This window comes from Vanessa atalanta, chromosome 29, assembly GCF_905147765.1.
Source record: "Vanessa atalanta chromosome 29, ilVanAtal1.2, whole genome shotgun sequence".
NCBI classification, from domain to species: Eukaryota; Metazoa; Arthropoda; class Insecta; order Lepidoptera; family Nymphalidae; genus Vanessa; species Vanessa atalanta.
Genome location: NC_061899.1, coordinates 2,823,481 through 2,839,105, shown reverse-complemented (window position 1 = coordinate 2,839,105; position 15,625 = coordinate 2,823,481). Strand labels below are relative to the sequence as shown.

The 15,625-nt window shown below is 34.5% G+C and overlaps 1 protein-coding gene across 2 annotated transcripts in view; it reads left to right on the top strand.

Moving 5' to 3' along the window:
• The first annotated feature begins 406 nt into the window (after positions 1–406).
• The window catches only part of LOC125075002 (fatty acyl-CoA reductase wat-like), a 44,229-nt gene continuing 29,010 nt past the window's right edge, over positions 407–15,625 (top strand). Inside the window, exon 1 of one of the 2 annotated variants that reach the window (XM_047686536.1) lies at positions 407–541. The gene's annotated coding sequence lies outside the window, so the exon portion shown is untranslated. Of the gene's footprint in view, positions 574–15,625 lie in introns of both variants that reach the window. The other variant, XM_047686534.1, reaches the window with a different exon arrangement.

Here is a 15,625-nt window from a genome sequence, read left to right as displayed (position 1 = left end):
TAACTAACGGTAAGTGGTCACCATAGACATTAGCATTTTATGCCTTTTCCTGAAAACGTACCTCAAAACTTACGACCTACGATGTTATGTCCCTACACTGTGTCACCAATAATACTAATTATTCAGCTTGGCGGTAGATTATGTTATAAGTGGGCTTTACCCCATGTAAGCACAAAGTTATACCCAAGTAAATGTTCACATAAATATGTATAATGAACATTACCCAAAGTTATATGTCGTCGTTTATATTTTAAACAAACAATTGTACATAATTTAAATATCATTTAAATTGAATAAAATTCATTTCAATAATTAAACGAATTATTTTTTTTGGTAAATGGTTGTATTTACAAGGTGATGATAAAAATTATATCACTCTATGATGTGATCGTTCGTTCGTTCAGTCGTTGGCGGTAAACCGTTGGAAATAGACGCGTGACCGTTAAAATATATCAAAAACATATATACATATATACATATATATATATCGCGTGTACGTGTTGTGTTTTATCGATATAGTTGAATTGGAAAAGTCGTGCCGGTGAGTTTGTGGGCTTATTTTCTTTGGATAAGGTATATTTTTTAAACTGTTATTTTTTTGTTTTTTGTTTTAAAAAAGTTTCTATTGATATAATTTTAAGTCTTTAAGGATATTATTATTAATGTATTAATTTTATTTTGGTATTATATTATTATATAAAAAATGAAAAATTCTAATTGATCTAATATTGATGGATCGTTATCGGTTTACCGATATTACTAAAAGAAAAAAAAAACAATATTTTTTAATAATTATTATTTTACAATAATTATGAAAAAATAACCGCAATCTGCGTACGTGTGATAAATATTAAATCAAAGTAATTCAATAAATAATAAAAGCGGTACACGCGGAACACGCGGAAACAAAAAACATAAAAAAAAAACTAAGAAAGAAAATCTGTGGAAATATAAACATTTATTTTCCTATAGATTTTTTTTTCACAATAAAATTAATCATATTATTTTTTATATTTTAATTATGTTTAAATATATATATATATATATATCAAATTTGTTTGAGGTAAATGTATTACCGGAAATAAATAAAGATTATTTTGAAAATTACCAAGATTCAATTTATTAGTTTATATTCTTTAATTAAATATTGTTGTTGACTTGTTAAGAAGGTAATCTTAACCGATGATTACGTATTGCCTAGGCAAGCACTGAATTGTCATGTGCTTAATTTGCTTAATTTTATAATTCACAGTGTTTGATGAAGGAAAACATTTTCAGCCTACATGTGTCTAATTTCAATGAAATTCTGCCACTTGTGTATCGCCAAGCCATCATTACACTGTAGTGGAATTAGGTCTTAATCAACTTCTTAAGGCCCCCTGCCTTAGCGAAGCTATAGAGCATATAGAAGCTGTAAAAAATATGGTATATTTTTTTAAATATTAAACTTGGACTTAAATACGGACACGAAATTTTGTTCCATTAAGCTATTTTTAGTAACAAGACGTAGTAAGCTAGGTTATGTGTTTCATTTGGTGGTAAGCCTCTGTATGCCCGTCTGGATAGGTAACTAGGTAATACCCATTCGTCACACTACCGCAAAACAGCAATACTTAGTATCGTTGTGTTCCAGTTTGAAGGCTGAGTGAGTCAGTGTAATTATAGGAATAATTTATAAGAAGTTATAATTTATTTTCTAAGGTTGGTGGCGCGTTGGCTATTAAAGAGTCCCTTACCATCACGTGGTTTGCCAGTCACCCTATAGAACTTAAATAATAAAATAACACAAAAAAAGTTTAAGTTATTTATTATATATATATTTTATTATATATAGGTATTTATTATTATATTTAAAAATGACGTCATAGATATTTTTAAATAAACGCATGTGAAATATTGGTGTTTTAACGACGGCTTCGTAATTTACGAGCGTGTATATCTGGATTTAAGTTGATTTTTATAAAAACCTAACCTCCTTTAAATTTAGGATTTATTAGTGTTCTCCTTCGCCACAATTTGATATTACTCGTACAGTCGAAATCATAAATGGAAAACAGAACATTCTTTATCAAATTGGCTCAACCAGTAAGGTTAAATTTCATTTTGCATATAAAGCTACGAATACTCTATTACAAGTAAAAGAGGAGAAAAGCCAAATGAACAACATTTGACAGCAAATTGACGCGATCTCATTGGTCGAGAGCTTGATTAATCTATGATATTCACTATGAGCTTGCAAAAAAATGGCGTCGTGAACGTCGACGAAACTGTTATCGGAACTTTGGGAGTAAAATTAAAGTGGATATAAGTAGTTAATTGTAACAATGTTGTATTATAAATAAATATATATTAATCATAAACTCTTATTACTAAATCGTAAGAAATACCTAGATCTAAGTTTTGTTTATCTTTGTTCCTACTTGGATTGGAATAATGGCTATACGTTCAGAATGTATATTCTACTAAAAGAACCGGCATGAAACTCAGTGGTTACTATTTTTTGTCTTATATATGTTTATATAAAAATACTGTACAATTATATATATATATATATATATATATATATCCTGTTTGTCATCGATCAGTGACTCCGGGCGCTTCTATGCATACCAATATTATGAATTCGAAAGTTACTCTGTCTGCTTATGTTTTGACGGCTTAACTACGGAAACGATTTTGATGATTTTGAAGGAAACATGAGTCCTAAGGACGGATAACGGTAAAATAAAGTACTTAAGGAGTTTTTATTACAAACAGAATTCCACGCAGGCGAATCCGTAAGTTGAGCTAGTTATTTATATAGTCCTATACTGTATAATAAGCTTTATTTACTCATGAAATAAATGGTTTAACATTTTGTTAGGGATAGAGATAAATATCGATGATTTTGATAGAATGCCTGCCTCTCTTTATAAGGGATGTACTCCGTGAAGTCAATAGTTTGGTATTACAATTTTGTGGAGTATAATTGTCGCCCGCAGTTTCGGTCGCTTTTCAGTGATCGGTCGTCTGGTAATGGCGTCAAAAAGCACATAGATAGACGGAGTTACTTTCGCATTTATAATATTTATATAGATTCCAATAGTGGCAGTGAAATAAATTGACATGATAAACAGACCATGACCTTGAATGGACAACATTGGTTGAGATGTAAATGATCTATGGTTATTGGTTACGGATTCGTAAAATGGCGTAGTAAGCCATGACCTTGATATCAGAACTTTGGATGTTAAATTAAAGTGGATACGCAGTGAGGAAGTATGTTGTATTATAAATAATGAATAAATGAATAGCGATCTGTTTTCGTAGCTGATAGTAAATGCCATCGATTATATTAAAGAGCCGAGATGGCCCAGTGGTTAGAACGCGTGCATCTTAACCGATGATTTCGGGTTTAAAGCCAGGCAAGCACCACTGAATTTTCATGTGCTTAATTTGTGTTTATAATTCACCTCGTGCTCGGCGGTGACGGAAAACATCGTGAGGAAACCTGCATGTGTCTAATTTCAACGAAATTCTGCCACACGTGTATTCCACCAACCCGCATTGGAGTGGTGGAATATGCTCCAAACCTTCTCCTCAAAGGGAGAGGAGACCTTAGACCAGCTGTGGGAAATTTACAGGCTGTTTATGTTATGTTATGTTATATATTAATCTATCCACCAAATCGCTTTGGAGCACCATGGAGTAATAAGATCGTAATATTGTCAAAGGGAGTTGAGGCTCTAGTCCAGCAGTAAGATATTAACAATGTTACTAAGATAATTGAAGGTTTGTTTATTTTTAGTCCTCTCGCCATTGAAATGTACATTGCCGTCTAAACGCCTTTAAGGCTGGATTTGGAAGGTTGGATCTTCGATGCAACTACAGCTTTCCATATTTGCAACAGACTCCATTATGGTTACCAAGTATTTTTTTTTTTATAAAAAGTCGTAGGTATATGCCAGTGATATTCTTATAGATTTGTTTAAGCTATTTTTGAACGGATATTTACGTTATATCTTGCGGATTTTTTTGCGTTAGAAAAACGTATATACAATGAACTATGACTCTCCATAATGTTGTAATGACTAGGATACCGCCTCGACGTTGTAGTGTAGCCTAAATTCAATCCGGTAATATTTATTTAGAATATCTTGGGTTAAAATATTTAATTTGTTCCCACTCATTCGGATTAATTTAGTAAATAAATAAATTAATATTGGACAAGATCACATACAATACTCTGATCCCAATGTAAGTAGCTAAAGCACTTGTGTTATGGAAAATCAGAAGTAACGACGGTACCACAAACACCCAGACCCAAGACAACATAGAAAACTAATTAACTTTTTCTGAATCGACTCGGCCGGGAACCGAACCCGGGACCTCGGAGTGGCGTACCCATGAAACCGGTGTTCACGCTACTCGACCACGGAGCTCGTCAAATTTAGTACGAGTAAGTTTACTATTAGGTGTATACAGAATTGTAATTACGAACTTCACTTCACTAATTCTACAATTTCAGGCTCTATAAACAACTTTTAAATTGGAGAACGAACATAAGAAAAAAAAATTGTTTTTTTCGAAAAAGTTGAAATTCTCGGCTTTTCTCAACTATAATTTTCGTGTTTTAAACATATAGACCTTCCTTTTGAAGCACTATGTTTATTAATGAAATCCGCATTAATTGGTTGTGTAATGTAAGCGATATAAACGTACAGACGGCGGGAAGTTACTTTGTTGTATACGTAGAGATGGTTGTTTTAATTACATTTTCCATTTCCGTTTTGTTGTGCAATAAAGTACAACGGCAGATTGTATACAGACGTCGCAAAAGACGCGTGAAATGTTTATGCAGAGTAATTAATCAAACATTTGCACTTAAATTGTTATTATATATTTCGGAGGTCGCTCAGAGCTGAGCTGCCCTTCGCGCGCTTGTGTTCAAGGCTGTTAAACCGCTGCGTGAAGATTTATTCCCACATCAACCGGATGTGGGTAGATATCATACAGGTCAGACGAAAAAATAATAATGAACTCACTATTTTTTTTAATGGTATAGTTTGGCGCACGAGCATATGGGCCACCTGATGGTAAGTGCTCACCACCGCCCACAGACAATGGTGCTGTAAGAAATATTAACCTCGCAATTAAATTCCTCACATCGCCAATGCGCTACCAACCTTGGGAACTAAGATGTTCTGTACCATGTGCCCGTAGTTACACTGGTTCACTCACCGGTTTGCAGGGTGAGTGAGCCAACAAGGAACTTAACTTAGTTCCCAAGGTGCATTGGCGATGTATGCAATGGATAAAATTGTTAGCAATTACGCGCTGCGCTGCGCTGTTAGCAGCGCCAATCTTTATGTGTGGTGATCACTTACCATCAGGTGACATATTTGCCCGTTCACATACCAATCTTATAAAAACAGAATATATTATTCAATTAAATAACTTAAAACAGCGGCGTCCCCACGCGTCCACGGCCCCAGGGTATTATTTTAAGCTCCCGGCATCGGGGCTGTGGGAGGGCCAAGACGACGCCTTCGTTGTTTATACCGAGCGGGATCCTTTCCCGTTCCCGCTCCACCGTCTCCTTGTGAACCATGGTTGTGAATCATGGACCGTCATGACGGTCTCTCAGAAGGAGGCTACGGGCTCCCACGCCGATTTTCTGCAGAGTATTGCCACAGGGGGAGATCTAGTCCAACCTCACGATGCAGGATTTACTCTCCAGGTTCAATGAAGGGCACGCCTCCAGTATGCTGCAGTGGCAGACGCCAAACAATTTGATTGAGGGCCATGGAACCCACGACACCGGCTTAGAGATGGCGAACTAACTCCACGTAAATCTTTTCGAAACATTTAAGCGTCATAATTCAAGAAGTTTCATTGTGATGTGTACATGATGAAACATGTAATAAATTTACTTGAACACAATCAACAATCGTATCGTTCAATAGGATTGCGAAACAGAAATTGCATTAATGCGATACTATTGATAATAATTTATTTTATTAATATACAATTAATAATCTGTGTTGTATCATTAATATCAGATTATTAATACCAAAAGAAATATATTTTACTAGCTGTGCCCGCGACTTGTACTTTGTATTTAACAAAAAAGTTATTATTATAGCCTAATTTACTCCCTATTATATCAGCTGTTTGCCAGTGAAAGTCTCGTCAAAATCGGTCCAGCCGTTCGAGAGATCAGCCGGAACAAACACACAGACAAAATTTGAAAAAAATTGTTATTTTGGTATATGTATACATATGCATTTAGTAAAAAGCGGTTATTTTAATATTACAAACAGACACTCCAATTTTATTATATGTATAGATCAAAATTCTGTCTTGTAAAATGGAAATCTAATTACTCTTTATTCAAGTGGTGTTATAAAAGCACTTTTAATCATCATGTTACAGTATTAAATTCAATGCAAGAATCCGGTTCGAAATGTAGATTCTGTCCAGAACGAGGAACTCAAACTCCGCACCGGTTTAATTGAATATTTTTTATTTCGTGAAATTATTACAATTTATTTTGTATGGTAATACTAATGTTAGCTCCACGACTTTAATTATTTGTATAAAGCCTTTTATCAGTAAATAATTAATAAGGCGTATTAATGGTAAAGATTTTTTTTAACAAAAAATCAATTACAATTGCTTATAAATGTAATTAAAAGTGATAACAGGAAACAATGATAATAGATTAATAATTGTTCTTCTCGTTGATCTGATTTAGTTGTGACAATAATCTTCTAGAAGTTTCTATAAGTTTCCGTAACTGGATTTCAGTATGAAAAAGTACTTTCTGATTCCTACACAAATAATATGTAGTCAAAGTTCAAAATTTAAAATATATAATCTAATATTACACTAATTAATCGTCAAGAAAAATCTACCACCGGTTTGGAAAGACCCACCATACCTCAACTGAGAAGAACCGCCGGAAGTAACTCAGCAGGACTATACGTATTTTTAAATATTTTTTTATGTTAGTCTTTAAAGCCCTGCCTTTGGCATAACTCGAGAGCAAGCGGTATTTTGGCGAACTCCACCGGCTCCATAAAATATTTTTAAGGGCCTTCTATAGAGCCGATCGATGGTCCAAGAGTTGATCATCATTGACGAGCACCCCGTATTCCCAGCCCTCTACATCGAGACGGACCTTGATCTCTATGCTTTCAGCCCCATAGATCCCATCAATCAAATCGGTCTTTTAATTTTAGATTTCGCATAAAAAGATACAAGGACGCAAATAATATATGTACATTGCGCCATTTGAAATCGTTTAAATGCAAAAAATTTACAACACCAAACTTCCGACTCATTTTAAAAAAGAGTATCTACCGAGATTCATATTAGGTTCCGAGAAGAACCGGCACGGAACTCTGAAGTAACTCTTTTCCAACATTTGAAACACTATGTCGTTTAAATATAATATATCCTGAAAGTCAACGTGTATATAATACTGTGATACAGCTGTTTCGTTATAGACATGATAATGACGCGGTGTTGCATTTAAATTAATGATTTTTCCTTGTCATGCTTAAGTTTCAAACTTTAATGACACGTAATGAATAAACAATAAGAAAGTACTCATATTGTTAAATGTGCAGAACTGTATAATACATTAATTTATAATGATATATCTACGTACTAATGTACTATGTTCAAAATCAAAATATACTTTATTCAAGTAGGCTTTTACAAGCACTTTTGAATCGTCATTTAACAAACTGTTTAAAGTAAAGCTACCATCGGTTCGGAATGTAGATTCTACCGAGAAGAGCCGACAAGAAACTCAGTAGTTATTTTTTTTTTTTAAGAAATCTATTGTGTCCCTATCTCTTGTAAAAGGTTTGAGGCTTTAGATCCGTGTGCCTTCCTCTGAATAAGACCCCGGACTAATTTTATAAACATAAGGATGTCACCAAATGTAAGGATATTAAATCAATTCGTTTATGTATAGAGGCTTTTAGTTGGTTGTAGGGCTTTGTGCAAGGTCAACTGAGTACTCCACGCATGAGATATATCGCTAAACAGTAATACAGTATTGTTGTGTTTAGGTTTGATGGGTGTATGGGTGTGTGTAAAGTGTCACTACAGACACAAGGGACATGACATCCATGTTACCAAGGTTGGTGTGAGATATGTAAGAAATAATTTATCTTATAGCGCCAATAATGATATAATAATGATAATGAGCTATGATGACCACATACCATCAGGTGGCCCATTCGCCTATTTTCTAAGGTACACTCATTTTTATTTTTTTACAACATTACATACATTACTCTGATCCCAATGTAAGTAGCTAAAGCACTTGTGTTATGGAAATTAGAAGTAACGACGGTAACACAAACACCCAGACCCAAAACAACATAGAAAACTAATGAATTTTTTATATATCGACTCGGCCGGGAATCGAACCCGGGACCTCGGAGTAGCGTACCCATGAAAACCGGTGTACACACTACTCGACCACGGAGGTCGTCATGAACAACAAGTTATTTGCGAAGACATTTTCTACAATTAATTTTTATTGATACTTATTTAAATAAATATTTTAGTTTCCTTGGACTTTAAATATAGATTAAAATGGTTTCTTAATCGCATAAATAGTTTTAGAAGATGTCACCGAATTAAATTTACGTGCAATAAAAAAAAATCGTTCCTTGCGAAATGGAACGGATTTTACGAATTAAATTATGACCTTGGATGTAAGAGCATTTGAATGAGACCGTCGAGAAATAGAATTTTCTGTAATTTCACATTTGTGTCCTACTTGTCTTCTTCTTCTACCCTTTTCTCAATCTATTTGGGGGGCGCAGCATGCTCCTTCCATTCTCCTCTATCATTCATCATCTGATCGTTCATATCCATCTCTCTCAAATCCTCACACACTCCATCCATGTTTTCTTAGCATTCCTTCCCTCCCTCTATTATTGTGTCATAGTCGTATACTCAAAATAAAACGTCAAATAATTCGATAGTTTATCACATTTCGGTAAGGTTAGGTTAGAGTTTTTATAATTAAACTTTAATCGGCTTCTGTAGATCATAATCTACGTAACGTAACGTAACGTAACGTAACGTAACGCGTCAAATTTTAAGCAATATGTTACAGTGCACAATCTCGCGAGATAGATTATAATCTAACGTTATTTACAATTTTACGACGACGTATATACTAATTAATAAACAAACGTTATAAAATAAATATGATTACTTAATATTTTCCTGCTAAGTGTACTTTTCGTTTTCAACGCCGTGCGTGCGCGTACAAACACTTCAAAGAGTCGTAAACTTTATTTCATCATTAACTTATCGCAGTAACCGATTAATTAAATACAATAAAATATATATTAATTATTTTAACGAGTTTACGATGTACTTGTAAATATAGCAATGACTTGTACTTTATTAAGGTATTATAAATTCGTCGTTTTTCTGGATGAGATCGCTTTAAAGCGATACAGCTTCTGTTAAATGTAATCGGTGTCATCAAATTATTCGGTTTAAGGTCTTAATATAATACAAATGAAAATAAAATATATATATACAATCATATTGTTGGGACTAACGTCTCTTCTCCCTTTGAAGAGAACGTTTGCTGCTTATTCCACCACGCTGCTCTAAAACGGTTTGGTGGTTATATGTGTCACATGTTTCTTCACGAGATGAGTTATAAACACGAATTAAACTCAAGAAAATTTAGTGGAATTTCCCGGGTTTGAACGCAAAATCATCGGTTAAGATCCTGCTTTAAAAGCGATAAATCTTTATATATAAAAACGAAATACCGCTCACTGATTGATCACGAAATCTGAGAAACTATAATGCCTACAAATTAGAAAGGTAACCTTTCCTGGTTCCTGGTAAAGGTTCCTTATAGGGTGAACGGATTTTACGAAACTCCACTTCTAAAGGGGTTCGAATTGTGTATTGTAAATTTCGCGCGCGTAAAGACTTCAACTAGTATTATTGTAGATACAAAATAGCGTATTTGTTATACTATGATTAGGTTAAAATTTCTGTTCGGTTAAGTTAGTTATGCGATTTGTCAGTAGATGGCGTTAACCAAAAGAGTCTCAATTCTGAATCGCGCTGACCAGAACCCAAGATAAAACCATAAAGTGTTTAAAAATGTTATATTTTTTTGTCTTTCAATACAGTTATATATTTCAAGGTGTATTTTAATGTAATTAATGTCGTAAAGGCGATAGAATTATCGGTCACATTTGTCCGTGAATATGTAACTTACAATATGCACGATCAAACTTCACCTTAGAAGTTAGACTTCTAGGTTAAGAACACGCTTCTAAACTAAGAGAACTTTTCGTTAACATGTAACTGTACTTTATCCTTATTTTGTCCAATATCTCGTCGACTTATTCCGGTTTTAATTCCGGTATTAAGTGTTTATGAGGTTTTGAAGATATCATCCCAAGTTTGGATGTGGTTTGTTTGGTACACTATTTTGCGTAGTTCATCCGATACGTCCAGGTTGCCTGACGATGTTAACGAGATGATTAAAAATTGCTATTTTTCACACATTGTTCTTTATGTAAGTTTCATTAGGTATTTAGTAATTCATGTAGTTACGACCTTTTGAAGTGATGTTTTTTTTATGTGACGTATCTTATTTATTTCGGTTCTAGTATGCTTAGATCAACATAGATACTTAGTATGCTTAGACTTGGTGGTAGGGCTATGTGCAAGCCCGTCTGGGTAGGTACCACCCACTTATCAGATATTCTACCGTCAAATAACAGTATACTGTATTGTTGTGTTCCAGTTAGAAGGGTGAGTGAGCTAGTGTTATCACAGGCACAAGGGACATAACATCTTAGTTCCCGAGGTTGGTGGCGCTTAGGTGATGTAAGGAATGGTTAATATTTCTTACAGCGCCTTTGTCTATGGGCGGTGGTGACCACTTACCATCAGGTGGCCCATATGCTCGTCCGCCAACCAATGGCGTTGTAAGAAATATTAACCATTCCTTGCATCGCCAACGCCACCAACCTTGGAAACTATGATGTGTCCCTTGTGCCTGTAGTTACACTGGCTCGCTGGCTCAAATCGGAACACTACCGAATACTGCTGTTTGGCGTCTCCGGGCTTGCACAAATCCCTACCACTAAGAGAATTGACCTCATCTAAGTTCGACCGAACCGCAACTGGATTACTTAGTAGAACAAGAAAATGGCTGAACTATTATTGGTACTATTACAATTATCGATTTGTTGGGTGAATTAGCGACCAGCTCGTTAACCATAGACAATATAAAGACGATCAAGCAATAGAACGCTCTTCCCTTAAATAAATCTTTAAAAATATCAACATTTGTAAGGAGTGAAAGCGTCGATTTTGGACGATATCGTGAATTACTCGTTAAATTTTATACCGGAATTGTTAATAATAAAATGAGCACTTACGGATAACTTAGTAGCGAGTATTTCTGCTACAGTATAACATGCCTTTATAGAGTTATTTAGTTGAAAACTTTCTACGTTCCAAGCTCCGTTAGCAGTTCATTATTTAAATTTAATTTGTTAAATGTTTAAACATGTTCTTGTTTGAGCCTGTTTTTAATATTTGATTTATTTTTTGTAAACGGTCATTTTAATCCGTTACGCAGGATTTGTTTGCACAGCTGTGTGTGCAAATACACACGTTTAATTTCATAATCTGATGACCGTTGTATTTACCGAGATGATACCTGCCAAATTACAAACTACCTTAACGAAATTTTTATTGTTCAAACCCAAGACCTCGAGACTTTCTTTCTTATAAACTAGCCACTAGTCCAACGAGGTATTATATCAGTCAGTCGTGACTATTAGGGCTCATTAAGAATTTTAAGTATTTATTCAATATATTTATTTAAGATTACAAAACAAACACGACAGTATTAACCATGGAATGCCATTATTGAAGTCATCTGGTTAACGTGAGGATTAAATTGCTAGGAATTCTTTACATACATACTTACATACATACATACAAAAACAGCCTGTAAATTTCCCACTGCTGGGCTAAGGCCTCCTCTCCCTTTGAGGAGAAGGTATGGAGCATATTCCTCCACGCTGCTTCGATGCGGGTTGGTAGAATACACATGTGGCAGAATTTCGTTGAAATTAGACACATGCAGATTTTCTCACGATGTTTTCCTGCACCTCATGAAAATTCAGTGATCGGTTAAGATGCACGCTTTCTAACCACTGGGCCATCTCGGCTCACTGGGCCATCGGTAGTAATTCTTTGGTGAATTCGAATTTTGAAATATATAATTAATGTCTATATATATAGAGAACAGTCATTACGATATCTCGACATACAGATATCTGTAGTGATTCAATTGGTATCTGTCTCGAAGGCTAGATTTAAGCAAGGCCATCATAGATTTTAACTTTTAAATGGTCATTAAGACAGATGCCGCAGTATTCGAGGTGGTCGATTCATGGATTGCGATTTTAATCCGTCTGCCTTCCAAACAAGCGTTGATTGTATTATATAGCGTCAATGGCACAACTGTTAAAGGGCCGCCCAGCGATGTAAAACCCTTGGGCTAGTGGGCGTCTCCACTAACACAAGTGATAAGCTTAAAAGGAGGGGTAAAGAGGAATATTAGTAATTCCTTAATTAATTTAGGGGCATTGATAGTATTTTTTTTTAAGACGCAGACGTGTATAAGTTATTAATGGAGTTATTAAATAATATGGCAGCTCTAAAAATTAATATAAGATATAAATAATAAAATTTTAAAATAGTATTGCTGTGATCCGGTTTAAAGAGTAATTGTGACAGTGTTAAAGTTATACATGTATCAGTAGTTTGTGTATGTATTTGAACTAATTTTATAGTTTTAATTAAACTGATACTTATTTTGATATTTTGTAATGTATATATCATATGCATATATCACACATAACGAGATCTCTGAAACTATAGGTCCGAATGACTTTAAATCAAGCATTTTCCTCCTTTCGAGACGTAGACTTAAAAAGTACTAGCTGAACATGCGGCTTTAACTTCGCGAAATTTATTAAAGTTGACATTTAGCCTCGCTCGAGGGGTGAATTATAAAAAAGGAACCTATGTCCTTTTCAGTGGTTCAGCGTTTTAAGCTTGAAGAAGTAAAAGAAATACTTTTGTATTTATGGTAGCAGTATAATTTAGGTAATTTCAAAATACAGTAGAGAATATACACGAGTAGCGTTATTTAAGAGCGTACTCATTACTTAAAGGCCGGCAACGCACCAGCAAGCCCGGTATTGCAGATGTCCATGGGCGGTGGTAGTCACTTTCCATCGGGTGAGCGTCCTGCTCGTTTGACCCCTATAACTTAAAAAGAGGGAAACTTAAGTTGGGAGGTACAGCTAGTAGAAAATAAATAAATATATTAAATTTTGTATTATATTATATATATGTATGTATTTATTTAGTTATATGTATATTATGTGTATTATTATATTTTATTTCCAGTATAATATATATTTTATAAAATTATTGTACCCCTTCCCAAATTAGTTCTACAACCAGTCCTCTGCCCAGAGGTTGCCTGGAAGCATTAGCATTAGCAGCCTGTTAATTTTCCCACTGCTGGGCTAAAAGCCTCCTCTCCCTTTGAGGAGAAGGTTTGGAGCTTATTCCACCACGCTGCTACAATGCGCAAAATTTCGTTGAAGTTAGACACATGCAGGTTTCCTCACGATGTTTTCCTTCACCGCCGAGCACGAGATGAATTATAAACATAAATTAGGCACATGAAAATTCAGTGCTGCCTGCCTGGGTTTGAACCCGAAATCATCGGTTAAGATGCACGCGTTCTAACCACTGGGCCATCTCGCCTGGAAGAGATCGCTGTTTTAACGATAAGGCCGCCTGTTGCATTCATGCAACTTTAAAATTTTAATACTTAGATATAATCTATTATTTAGTGTTGGTGCAATAATAAATAAATAAATGCAATTTGTAAACATCATAGTGAAAGGCGGTTATCGTAATGATAACTTTAGTTTACTTGTGATACTATGGGGTTGAATATTACACAAACCGTTACGACATTAACTAGGTCTTACTGGATCACCTAGATAATGAATACTTTAACTAGGTATTTATTTCTGAAGAAATTAAGCGAGCCCGTTCATTTGGTTGACAGCTCAGATTTAATATAAATATTGGACAAAATCACATACATTACTCTGATCCCAATGTAAGTAGCTAAAGCACTTGTGTTATGGAAAATCAGAAGTAACGACGGTACAAACACCCAGACCCAAGACGACATAGAAAATTAATAAAATTTTTCTACATCGACTCGGCCGGGAATCGAAACCGGGATCTCGGAGTGGCGTACCCATAAAAACCGGTGTACGCACTACTCGACCACGGATTTAATTCAGAGTAATGACCACATTGATAGACCATATGACCAATCTCGAAGGAGAAGATCAAGTTTATAGTGTTGCGTACAGTTTGTCTCCGCGTTGTAAACTAAAACGCACTTGCACATCACTTATGTTCAAACTGGTCGGCCTTAGGCTACCACGACCGTGACCAGCATGCTTGAGCGAGGTAAAATTATGTGTGTCTATACATCGCGACATGTTTTATTATTGCATATAAATTGCAAATAAAGAGTATTTCTTTTAAAATAATTTCAAATGAAATCGAGAGTTCTATTTTTAAATGCGCGGATTGTTTTTTTTTTTTTTTGAAAATGCAATCAAGAGTTTTTTTTTAATACATACTCAACTATGATATTTAGCTTTTGATACTGATGGTACATGATATTTACATCCTATGATGTTTTTTTTTTAAATGTACAAAATTTTCAAATAAATCTTGGTCTCTTTTTTTTTAAATATATTCAATCCTTGATAGCATATCAAATTACTAAAATTCCTATTTTGCTCTCGTATGCAGTGTAAAACTGTTAGAAGTTTATGTATGTAGTCACAGAAATCATGATCGAACAACCGTTAAGTTAATGGGAATTAGGTTTGATAAGGACATACATGGTACTACAAGAAACCTTCACGCGAGTGTCCTTAACTGGACAATTTTTAACTCAAAGCAAAGTAAACGAACTCATGAGAAAAAGATTTATCTATTTCAATAAAATAAGGAGTAAATGTAAACAAACCATACATTTATATATTCCATGAGATTTACTAATATCTCTGTTATTATACAACACAACACAACAAACAAACAAACACTATTATATATATTACATATTATTCCACTTAACTTCTTCTCTTTCCTGCCCTTCTCCCAAATTATTTGGGGTCGGCGCAGCATGTCTTTTCCTTCCATTCTCCTCATCCTCTAATTGCCATCTGATCATTTACACGCTCCATCCATGTCTTCTCAAATCGTCCTCTCCCTCTACATCCCTCTACACCCATATTCATCACTCTTTTGGTGTTGTGTGTTTCTTTTCTTCCACTTAAAATTCATTTTATAATTTCAAAATTGCGATAATAATGACATTGAAAACGCCATTTTTTCACGAATCCATAGTGAATATCATAGATTATATTATGTTAAATTTGTTTATTTATCTTAATTCTTTATCCAATTAGAACAGGCGACAGCAATGATAAGTTTATTCTAATAG